This window comes from Protopterus annectens, chromosome 13.part0 (assembly GCF_019279795.1).
Source record: "Protopterus annectens isolate FY-2018-M chromosome 13.part0, PAN1.0, whole genome shotgun sequence".
NCBI classification, from domain to species: Eukaryota; Metazoa; Chordata; order Ceratodontiformes; family Protopteridae; genus Protopterus; species Protopterus annectens.
The window spans coordinates 28,339,996-28,353,163 of record NC_056747.1 but is presented as its reverse complement, the minus strand read 5'-3'; positions in this window follow the sequence as shown (position 1 = coordinate 28,353,163).

Genomic DNA, 13,168 nt, shown 5'->3' with positions numbered 1-13,168 from the left:
TATGATGGGATGTTGTCAGCAGATACTGAGCAAGGTTTTAGTTTGGAGAGTAGGGTTCGAATGTAGGTTGCAGAGATAGGCTTCAGGTAGAAGATTTTGGGAGGAATAGTTGTTGAGGAAGAAGCTTGGTTTATTGGGTCAGTTGTAGTGGAGCTATTGGAGTTTGGATATTGATTCGACAAAGTAAGAATTGAAGGTGTTAGCAGTTTCTTCTGGTGTCTTTTCAGGGGTAGGGTTTGGTGAGGTAGGGTTTCCTGAATGAAGTATTTGACTGATAGCATTCCAGAATGTTTTGCGGTTTGATTTTAGAGTGGAAAGGGGGTTAGAGTAGAATTATTTTTGTCTTTATTGATAAGCCTTTTGGCCAGGTTTCTTTGTTCTTTATAACTTTGTAGGTCTTTTGGGTTTTTAGTTTGAAGCCATTTTTTCCAGGACTTATCTCTAGATTTCATGAGAGTTCTTGTGTTTTTGTTAGCCAAGGAGTTAAGGTTGCTTTTGTCCTAATTTTATGAGGTGGGGCTAGTGAGTTTACGATATCCAGAAAAGTAGAGTTGAAAGCAATGGCAGCTTCATCTAGGGGGAGCTGGGTGAGGAAGTCCCAGCTTACTCTAGCTATGAGAGTGTTGAATGTTTCAGGGTTGAAGTTGGAGAGATTATATCTAGTAATATATCTGTGTGGTTTAGAGAGGTGGGTTGAGTATCTTAGTACCTTTATGGGTGAATGGTCACTCAGAGTATTGGCAAGGGTTTCTGGATTATGGTATTTAGAAGGAGCTGAGACAAGTATCCAATCAATGAGGGTATTAGTGGTGTGGGTGTTATTAAAATGTGCTGGCGTGGTAATGAGCTGGGTAAATCCATATAAATTTATATTATATGGTGAACCCGGGTTATTTAGGGTTAGCCAATTAATATTTACATCACCAAGGATGATAGTTTCATTAGGGATGTTTAAGGAGAGATAGGAGAGAATGTTTTCCAGTAGTGGAATATTGTTCCCTGGAGGGATGTATGTGGCTACTATAGTAATTGTGGCATACTTGTTTAGTTTTAGGTTAACTACCAATGTTTCTGCTGGGGAGAAAGATGAGATAGAATGGTTAATGTGAGAAATAGTAAGATTGTTAGAATTGATTATGGAAACTCCCCCGCCCTTTTTTTGTTACGGTCAAGGCAAATTATGTTATAGCCAGGGGGGAGAATATCTTTATCTAGGTTGTGGGGTTTAAGCCAGGTTTCTGTTACTGTGATGACATCAGGGGTATGATTTGCTATCCATGCATGAAACAGACTAACTTTGTTGAGGATGCTTCAAGTATTAATAGAATAGAACGAGATTTTTTTTTTGTTGTGCAGTTTGGTGGGCTGGTATGAGAGGGGTGTTTGGGATCGAGGTAAGGTTTGGGTTTGGACCTGGATTTGGCTGTATGTCACCTGCTTTTAGTATTGAAGTGGTGAAGCTTTTAGTTGTTGATGTGAGAGGGTAGTATCTAATAAGTTTTGTCTTGTTTGTTTGAAGATAGGGGTAAGAAGGTGAAATGTTTATTTTAGGGAGTTGAATGTTAGAGGCTAAAAGAGAGGGAGAGATGGTGATGACATTATTAGAGAAAGAGTGATCATTTGGAGGTGGGTTGGTGGCTTGTTTATGGAAATAGGGTAATGGTGCATAGGGTGCGGTGAGTTGTAGTAATAAGATTAGGTGTAATATTAGAAGGTTGGTGAGCAATAAGGTATTCATAGTGAGAGTCAGATATAGCAATAAGTTTGAGATATAGTAAGGCAGAGAAGGAGGCTGAAGTAGGGAAGGTGGAGGTGTGTGTGATTAAAGTTGGTGTAGGAGTGTTTGATTTGAAAGAGGTTGGGAAGTATTGGGTTTATGAGATGATTAGAGGTAGAGTATGGTAATTGTTTGGAGGGGAGGGGAGCAAATGTAGAGGGTGGGGTGTGAGAGTGGGAGGGGACTTTATGCCTGAGGGAAGATGATAGGTAGTTGTAAGAGGGGGTGTGGCTATACAATTATAAGTGTAGGAGGAGTGGGGGCGGGTGAGATTTGGGGGCAGGGTAGGGGAGCGGAGTGAGCCCATAGGGCGAACGGAGCGGGCAGAGAAGAAAGAAGTGAGTAGTGGAGAAAAAATGTATCAGTAGCAGCAATTTAGTAAATTAAATCAGGGAGGTTTATTATTGAAAATTTAGGGAACAGTAGTATAGAGGACTTAGAATGTATAGAAATCTACGCAAGGACGGGATGGGAAAATTAGCTGTTATGAAACAGGGGAGTAGGAGTAGAAATATCTACAAGCTTAGGGAAAAAAGATCTTTGAGAGAGTAAAGATGTATGAGTTTTAATGTAGGTAGGTGCTGCTACCTTGTGGCAGAAGGAGATATAGCAGAGCAATCTGCTTAAAAGTGTTTCCTTGCAGTGTTTATTAAGTTAGGAGACTAGGTGGGGAGAGTGGCTCTTGGCTGCGGTGGGCTGCTAGGAAGTACGCTCAGGAGGTCCACAAACATATAGGTAGTAAAGATTATTTTACAGGATATTTGTGGTAAGGCTATGTACATTCACAATATTTTGAGTAGGGAAGTCCACAGTATTGTAGTATTTCTTTGAAGCCTGGCTAGCAGGCAAAATTCAGTGGTGTCTTCTGAGTATAGCAGGAAGGTAGTCCTTGTACCTTAAAGGCAGGGAGGGAACACCCAGAGTGATTCAATTCACAATATTTTGAGTAGGGAAGTCCACAGTATTGTAGTATTTCTTTGAAGTCTGGCTAGCAGGCAAAATTTAGTGGTGTCTTCTGGGTATAGCTGGAAGATAGTCCTTGCACCTTAAAGGCAGGGATCTGTATTTCTTATTTCTTCAAAAGCAGTCACATCACTTAATAATTCATACATTGCATTTTCATAATCAACTCTGTTTAGAACAACAACAGCTCCCCCTTTTCAGCTTGTTTTATAATGATACTTTCATTGTCTTCAAGTATTTTAAATGCATCATATTCAGACTTAGATTATAGAGTTTACATTTATCATTAGAATTATAATATTCTCTTATATCACACTCACACATGTTGTAAAATGCATCCACTATGGGACAATTAATAAGAACAAAAATGCTTGATATTTTGCACACAGTTACATTTTTTGCACCTCTATCTTTGCACACTATTGTTCTTTTTATAACAGTATAGGAGTTATAATCTAAGGAAAGAATAGAACATAGTTGTTTTTATAAATGTACAAGAGTCATAATGTAAGGACAAAATAGAACAGAGTTTTTTTCATAAAAGTATAGGAGTCATAATGTAAGGAAAGATTATAACAGAGTTATTTTTTTATAAAAGTATAGCAGTCATAATGTAAGGAAAGAATAGAAAAGAGTTACTTTTTATAAAAGTGTAGGAGTCATAATGTAAGGAAAGAATAGAACAGAGTTATTTTTTATAATCGTATAGGAGTCATAATTTAAGAAAAGAATAGATCAGAGTTATTTTTTTATAAAAGTATCGGAGTCATAATGTAAGAAAAGAATAGAACAGAGCTATTTTTTTTATAAAAGTATAGGAGTTATAGAACAGAGTTATTTTTTATAAAAGTATAGGAGTCATAATGTAAGGAAAAAATATAACAGTTATTTTTTTTATAAAACTAAAGGAGTCATAATGTAAGGAAAGAATAGAACAGAGTTATTTTTTATAATCGAATAGGAGTCATAATTTAAGGAAAGAATAGATCAGAGTTATTTTTTTATAAAAGTATAGGAGTCATAATGTAAGGAATAAACAGAACAGAGTTCTTTTTAATAAAAGTATAGGAGTTATAATGTAAGGAAAGACTAGAACAGAGTTATCTTTTATACTCGTATAGGAGTCATAATTTAATGAAAGAATAGATCAGAGTTATTTTTTTATAAAAGTATAGGAGTCATAATAAAAGGAATAAACAGAAAAGAGTTCTTTTTAATAAAAGTATAGGAGTCAATGTAAGGAAAGAATAAAACATATTTATTTTTTATAAAAGTATAGGAGTCATAATGTAAGGAAAGAATAGAATAGAGGTAATTTTTGTAAAAGTATAGGAGTCATAATGTACGAAAGGATATAACAGAGTTATTTTTTTATAAAAATATAGGACTCGTAATGTAAGGAAACAAGAGAACAGAGTTATTTTTTTATAAAAGTATAGGAGTTATAATGTAAGGAAAGAATAGAAATTAGTTATTTTTTATAAAAGTATAGGAGTCATAATGTAAGGAAAGAATAGAACAGATTTATTTTTTTAAAAGTATAGGAGTCATAATGTAAGGAAAGAATAGAAAAGAGGTATTTTTTTATAAAAGTATAGGAGTCATAATGACAGGAATGGATAAAACAGAGTTATTTTTATAAAAGTATAAGACTCATAATGTAAGGAAAGAATAGAACAGAGTTATTTTTTATAAAGGTATAGGAGTTATAATGCAAGGAAAGAATAGAACAGAGTTATTTTTTATAAAAGTGTAGGAGTTGTAATGTCAGGAAAGAATAGAACAGAGTTATTTTAAATATTTATTTTATTTATTTTTATTTTACATTTGTTGACCGGGATAGTCCGACTGGATGCATGTCCATTTTCAGTGGAGGCCCGGGGAGAAAAGCTCCAAGGGTAAGCAGATACAGCATTACATAATACCAGCATTACATATTACAAACAGACTATTTACAGAGATTACATAAGTAAGCAAGTTAAACAAGTTCCACAGGTTACAGTTAGTCCTGAGCACAAGTCAGGATTAAATTAAATTACACAGTAAACTGGTTAACAGATTTTTACACATTTGAGTTAGCCAGGCTTGATACATTGACATAGCCAGTTAAGTGAAAAATGTTGTTTGAGTCTAGTTTCAAATTGACCTAAGGTGGAAAGTAAGGTAATATCAGCTAGAAGAGAGTTCCAGGATCTACTTACAGAGTTTGCAAAGAGAGAATCACCGGCTGTGTTATTAATTTTGCTAGTCTGAATTAGTAGTTTGTTAGAGGATCGAAGTGGTCTAGGATTGTTATAGGGGGTGATAATATTTTTAAGTGCAGGAGTATTGTCCGGATTATAGAGGATTTTATAGGCCATAATCAGTTGGTTATACTGGATTAGGCTAGGTAGTTCAAGCCAACCAAGCTGATTTAGATTGATGCAATGATGTGTCCTAAAAGGCAGCCCAGTGGCAAACCTGGCAATGTGGTTGTAGCAAATTGAGAGTTGGTTAAGGACAGTCTTGTTCAAATTCGAGAGTAGAAGGGATGCATACAGAAGGGTTGAAAGAAGGTGAGAGAGAGCTATGGCAATTTTAGCTGGAGGGGTTAGGAAGGCTTTTATTCTGTAAAGTGACCCTAGTTTTTAATTGATGGTTTTGATAGTTTGGTTAACATGTAGGTCAAATTTGAGATTATTGTCTATGATGACACCTAATAGTTTTGTAGATGGGTCAGGGGAGATTATTGTGCCATCATTTGATTTTATGGTAAAGGTGAAAGCGGTAGATCTACGTGTTGGTGAAAATAACAGCATTTTAGTTTTTTTGGGATTTAGGATCAGACGATGTCCAGAAAGCCAGTTTTCTATTGTATTAAAGGTGGTCTGGGTAGCTGACCATAACTCTACTGGAGATGTGGATGAGAAAATCATAGTAGAGTCATCAGAATATTGGATACAGCTGACTTTTGGGATGACAGTATAAAGGTCGCTAATGAAGAGGGAGAACAGCAAGGGCCCTAGTATAGAGCCTTGTGGTACTCCGAGGGTGTTAGGTAGAAGGTTAGAGAGTTTGTTCTGCCAGAGGACAACCTGCTGTCGACCATTCAGGTAGGACTGAAACCATTGGAGGGCTCCAGTATCTAGACAGAATGTTTGCAGGGTGTGGATTAAAAGTTGGTGATCAACCATATCGAATGCCTTGGAAAGATCCAAAAAGAGGGCTGAGGATATATAATTATTGTTGCGATTATGGTTTATGGTGTTGGTAAAGGCTAGGAGGGCTGAAGTAGTGCTGTGATGAGGACGGAAGCCATGCTGAGTGTCTGCCATAAGGCGATTTTGGATTAGGTGGTGCATGAGTTGTCTATGAATACATTTTTCCATAATCTTTGCAAGTGGGGAGAGTATAGCTATTGGCCTATAATTGGAGAATTCAGTAGAGCTGCCTCCTTTGTGAAGTGGGATTACATAGGATATTTTCCAGATGGTGGGAATTTTAGCTTCTGCTATGGTTCGATTGATTAGTATTGAGATGGAGTAAGCAATAGCATCAGCTAAAAGTATAGGAGTCATAATGTAAGGAAAGGATATAACAGAGTTATTTTTTCTTGAAAATATAGGACTCAATGTAAGGAAAGAATAGAACAGAGTTATTTTTTTATAAAAGTGTAGGAGTCATAATGTAAGGAAAGGAAATAACTATAGGAGTCATAATGTAAGGAAAGAATAGAACAGAGTTAGTATAGGAGTCATAATGTAAGGAAAGAATAGAACAGAGTTATTTTTTTATAAAAGTATAGGAGTCATAATGTAAGGAAAGAATAGAACAGAGTTATTTTTTATAAAAGTGTAGGAGTCATAATGTAAGGAAAGAATAGAACAGAGTTATTTTTTATAAAAGTGTAGGAGTCATAATGTAAGGAAAAGATAGAACAGAGTTCTTTTTTATAAAATATAGGAGTCATAATGCAAGGAAATAATAGAACATAGTTATTTTTTATAAATGTTCAAGAGTCATAATGTAAGGAAATAATAGAACAGAGTGATTTTTATTAAAGTATAGGAGTTATAATGTAAGGAAAGAATAGAACAGAGTTATTTTTTTATAAAAGTATAGGAGTCATAATGTACGGAAGGAATAGAACAGAGTTATTTTTTATAAACGTATAGGAGTCATAATGTACGGAAGGAATAGAACAGAGTTATTTTTTATAAAAGTATAGGAGTCATAATGTAAGGAAAGGATATAACAGAATTATTTTTTTATAAAAGTATAGATGTCATAATGTAAGGAAAGAATAGAACAGAGTTATTTTTTTATAAAAATATAGGAGTCATAATGTAAGGAAAGAATAGAACAGAGTTTTTTAATAAAAGTACAGGAATCATAATGTAAGGAAAGAAGAGAACAAAGTTATTTTTTATAAAAGTATAGGATTCATAATGTAAGCAAAGAATAGAACAGAGTTATTTTTTACAAAAAGTATAGGAGTCATAATGTAAGGAAAGAATAGAACAGAGTTTTTTTAAAAAGTATAGGAGTCATAATGTAAAGAAAGAATAGAACAGAGTTATTTTTTATAAAAGTATAGGAGTCATAATGTAAGGAAAGAATAGAACAGAGTTATTTTTTATAAATGTACAAGAGTCATAATGTAAGGAAATAATAGAACAGAGTTTTTTTTATAAAAGTATAAGACTCATAATGTAAGGAAAGAATAGAACAGAGTGATTTTTTATAAAAGTATAGGAGTTATAATGTAAGGAAAGAATAGAACAGAGTTATTTTTTATAAAAGTATAGGAGTCATAATGTAAGGAAAGGATATAACAGAATTCTTTGTTATAAAAGTATAGACATCATAATGTAAGGAAAGAATAGACAAGAGTTATTTTTTATAAAAGTATAGGAGTCATAATGTCAGGAAAGAATAGAACAGAGTTATTTTTTATAAAAGTATAGGAGTCATAATGTAAGGAAAGGATATAACAGAATTATTTTTTATAAAAGTATAGGAGTCATAATGTAAGGAAAGAATAGAACAGAGGTTTTTTTTGTAAAAGTATAGTAGCAATAATGTAAGGAAAGGATATAACAGAGTTATTTTTTTATAAAAATATAGGACTCATAATGTAAGGAAAGAATAGAACAGAGTTTCTTTTTATAAAAGTATAGGAGTGATAATGTAAGGAATAAGCAGAACAGATTTATTTTAATAAAAGTATAGGAGTCATGTAAGGAAAGAATAGAACAAAGTTAATTTTTATAAAAGTATAGGAGTCATAATGTAAGGAAAGAATATAACAAAGTTATTTTTTATAAAAGTATAGGAGTCAATGTAAGGAAAGAATAGAACAGAGTTATTTTTTTATAAAAGTATAGGAGTCACAATGTAAAGAAAGAATAGAACAGAGTTATTTTTTTTATAAAAGTATAGGAGTCATAATGTCAGGAAAGGATATAACAAAATTATTTTTTTATAAAAGTATAGGAGTCATAATGTAAGGAAAGAATACAACAGAGGTATTTTTTATAAAATATAGGAGTCATAATGTAAGGAAAGGATATAACAGAGTTATTTTTATAGAAGTATAAGACTCATAATGTAAGGAAAGAATAGAACAGAGTTATTTATTATAAAGGTATAGGAGTCATAATGTCAGAAAGAATAGAATAGAGTTTTTTTATAAAAGTACAGGAGTCATAATGTAAGGAAAGAATAGAACAGAGTTATTTTTAAAAAGTATAGGAGTCATAATGTAAGGAAGGAATTGAACAGAGTTATGTTTTATAAAAGTATAGGAGATATAATGTAAGGAAAGAATAGAACAGAGTTATTTTTTATAAAAGTATAGGAGTCATAATGTAAGGAAAGAATAGAACAGAGTTATTTTTTATAAAAGTATAGGAGTCATAATGTAAGGAAAGGATATAACAGAATTATTTTTTATAAAAGTATAGGAGTCATAATGTAAGGAATAAATAGAACAGAGTGATTTTTTATAAAAGTATAGGAGTCATAATGTAAGGAAAGAATAGAACAGAGGTATTTTTTGTAAAAGTATAAGAGTCATAATGTAAGGAAAGGATATAACAGAGTTATTTTTTATAAAAGTATAGGAGTTATAATGTAAGGAAAGAATAGAATGGACTTATTTTTTATAATCGTATAGTAGTCATAATGTAAGGAAAGAATAGAACAGAGTTATTTTTTATAAAAGTATAGGAGTCATAATGTAAGGAAAGAATACAACAGAGGTATTTTTTATAAAATATAGGAGTCATAATGTAAGGAAAGGATATAACAGAGTTATTTATTATAAAGGTATAGGAGTCATAATGTCAGAAAGAATAGAACAGAGTTTTTTTATAAAAGTACAGGAGTCATAATGTAAGGAAAGAATAGAACAGAGTTATTTTTTAAAAAGTATAGGAGTCATAATGTAAGGAAAGAATTGAACAGAGTTATGTTTTATAAAAGTACAGGAGATATAATGTAAGGAAAGAATAGAACAGAGTTATTCTTTATAAAATTATAGGAGTCATAATGTCAGGAAAGAATAGAACAGAGTTATTTTTTATAAAAGTATAGGAGTCATAATGTAAGGAAAGGATATAACAGAATTATTTTTTATAAAAGTATAGGAGTCATAATGTAAGGAATAAATAGAACATAGTTATTTTTTATAAAAGTATAGGAGTCATAATGTAAGGAAAGAATAGAACAGAGGTATTTTTTGTAAAAGTATAAGAGTCATAATGTAAGGAAAGGATATAACAGAGTTATTTTTTATAAAAGTATAGGAGTTATAATGTAAGGAAAGAATAGAATGGACTTATTTTTTATAATCATATAGTAGTCATAATGTAAGGAAAGAATAGAACAGAGTTATTTTTTATAAAAGTATAGGAGTCATAATGTAAGGAAAGAATAGAACAGAGTTATTTTTTATAAAAGTATAGGAGTCATAATGTAAGGAAAGAATAGAACAGAGTTATTTTTTATAAAAGTATAGGAGTCATAATGTAAGGAAAGAATAGAACAGAGTTATTTTTTATATAGGAATAGGAGTCATAATGTAAGGAAAGAATAGAAAAGTGTTTTTTTATAAAAGTACAGGAGTCATAATGTAAGGAAAGAATACAACAGAGGTATTTTTTATAAAAGTATAGGAGTCATAATGTAAGGAAAGGATATAACAGAGTTATTTTTATAGAAGTATAAGACTCATAATGTAAGGAAAGAATAGAACAGAGTTATTTTTTATAAAGGTGTAGGAATCATAATGTAAGGAAAGAATAGAACAGAGTTTTTTTATAAACATACAGGAGTCATAATGTAAGGAAAGAATAGAACAGAGTTATTTTTTAAAAAGTATAGGAGTCATAATGTAAGGAAAGAATAGAACAGAGTTATTTTTTATAAAAGTATAGGAGTCATAATGTAAGGAAAGGATATAACAGAGTTATTTTTTTATAAAAATATAGGACTCATAATGTAAGGAAAGAATAGAACAGAGTTTTTTTTATAAAAGTATAGGAGTGATAATGTAAGGAATAAGCAGAACAGATTTCTTTTTAATAAAAGTATAGGAGTCATGTAAGGAAAGAATAGAACAAAGTTAATTTTTATAAAAGTATAAGAGTCATAATGTAAGGAAAGAATATAACAAAGTTATTTTTTATAAAAGTATAGGAGTCAATGTAAGGAAAGAATAGAACAGAGTTATTTTTTATAAAAGTATAGGAGTCACAATGTAAAGAAAGAATAGAACAGAGTTATTTTTTATAAAAGTATAGGAGTCATAATGTAAGGAAAGAATAGAACAGAATTTTTTTATAAAAGTATAGGAGTCATAATGTAAGGAAAGAATACAACAGAGGTATTTTTTATAAAATATAGGAGTCATAATGTAAGGAAAGGATATAACAGAGTTATTTTTTATAGAAGTATAAGACTCATAATGTAAGGAAAGAATAGGACAGTTTTTTTTATAAAAGTATAGGAGTTATAATGTAAGGAAAGAATAGAATGGACTTATTTTTTATAATCGTATAGTAGTCATAATGTAAGGAAAGAATAGAACAGAGTTATTTTTTATAAAAGTATAGGAGTCATAATGTAAGGAAAGAATACAACAGAGGTATTTTTTATAAAATATAGGAGTCATAATGTAAGGAAAGGATATAACAGAGTTATTTTTTATAGAAGTATAAGACTCATAATGTAAGGAAAGAATAGAACAGAGTTATTTTTTATAAAGGTATAGGAGTCATAATGTCAGAAAGAATAGAACAGAGTTTTTTTTATAAAAGTACAGGAGTCATAATGTAAGGAAAGAATAGAACAGAGTTATTTTTTAAAAAGTATAGGAGTCATAATGTAAGGAAAGAATTGAACAGAGTTATGTTTTATAAAAGTATAGGAGATATAATGTAAGGAAAGAATAGAACAGAGTTTTTTTATAAAAGAATAGGAGTCATAATGTCAGGAAAGAATAGAACAGAGTTATTTTTTATAAAAGTATAGGAGTCATAATGTAAGGAAAGAATAGAATAGAGTTATTTTTTACAAAAAGTATAGGAGTCATAATGTAAGGAAAGAATAGAACAGAGTTTTTTTTATAAAAGTATAGGAGTCATAATGTAAAGAAAGAATAGAACAGAGTTATTTTTATAAAAGTATAGGAGTCATAATGTAAGGAAAGAATAGAACAGAGTTATTTTTTATAAATGTACAAGAGTCATAATGTAAGGAAATAATAGAACAGAGTTTTTTTATAAAAGTATAAGACTCATAATGTAAGGAAAGAATAGAACAGAGTGATTTTTATTAAAGTATAGGAGTTATAATGTAAGGAAAGAATAGAACAGAGTTATTTTTTATAAAAGTATAGGAGTCATAATGTAAGGAAAGGATATAACAGAATTCTTTGTTATAAAAGTATAGACGTCATAATGTAAGGAAAGAATAGAACAGAGTTATTTTTTATAAAAGTATAGGAGTCATAATGTAAGGAAAGAATAGAACAGAGTTATTTTTTATAAAAGTATAGGAGTCATAATGTAAGGAAAGGATATAACAGAATTATTTTTTATAAAAGTATAGGAGTCATAATGTAAGGAAAGAATAGAACAAAGGTTTTTTTTGTAAAAGTATAGTAGCAATAATGTAAGGAAAGGATATAACAGAGTTATTTTTTTATAAAAATATAGGACTCATAATGTAAGGAAAGAATAGAACAGAGTTTCTTTTTATAAAAGTATAGGAGTGATAATGTAAGGAATAAGCAGAACAGATTTCTTTTTAATAAAAGTATAGGAGTCATGTAAGGAAAGAATAGAACAAAGTTAATTTTTATAAAAGTATAGGAGTCATAATGTAAGGAAAGAATATAACAAAGTTATTTTTTATAAAAGTATAGGAGTCAATGTAAGGAAAGAATAGAACAGAGTTATTTTTTATAAAAGTATAGGAGTCACAATGTAAAGAAAGAATAGAACAGAGTTATTTTTTATAAAAGTATAGGAGTCATAATGTAAGGAAAGGATATAACAGAATTATTTTTTATAAAAGTATAGGAGTCATAATGTAAGGAAAGAATACAACAGAGGTATTTTTTATAAAATATAGGAGTCATAATGTAAGGAAAGGATATAACAGAGTTATTTTTTATAGAAGTATAAGACTCATAATGTAAGGAAAGAATAGAACAGTTATTTTTATAAAGGTATAGGAGTCATAATGTCAGAAAGAATAGAACAGAGTTTTTTTTATAAAAGTACAGGAGTCATAATGTAAGGAAAGAATAGAACAGAGTTATTTTTAAAAAGTATAGGAGTCATAATGTAAGGAAATAATTGAACAGAGCTATGTTTTATAAAAGTATAGGAGATATAATGTAAGGAAAGAATAGAACAGAGTTTTTTTTATAAAAGTATAGGAGTCATAATGTCAGGAAAGAATAGAACAGAGTTATTTTTTATAAAAGTATAGGAGTCATAATGTAAGGAAAGGATATAACAGAATTATTTTTTATAAAAGTATAGGAGTCATAATGTAAGGAATAAATAGAACAGAGTGATTTTTTATAAAAGTATAGGAGTCATAATGTAAGGAAAGAATAGAACAGAGGTATTTTTTGTAAAAGTATAAGAGTCATAATGTAAGGAAAGGATATAACAGAGTTATTTTTTATAAAAGTATAGGAGTTATAATGTAAGGAAAGAATAGAATGGACTTATTTTTTATAATCGTATAGTAGTCATAATGTAAGGAAAGAATAGAACAGAGTTATTTTTTATAAAAGTATAGGAGTCATAATGTAAGGAAAGAATACAACAGAGGTATTTTTTATAAAATATAGGAGTCATAATGTAAGGAAAGGATATAACAGAGTTATTTTTTATAGAAGTATAAGACTCAATTAAAAAAAAAGGGTAA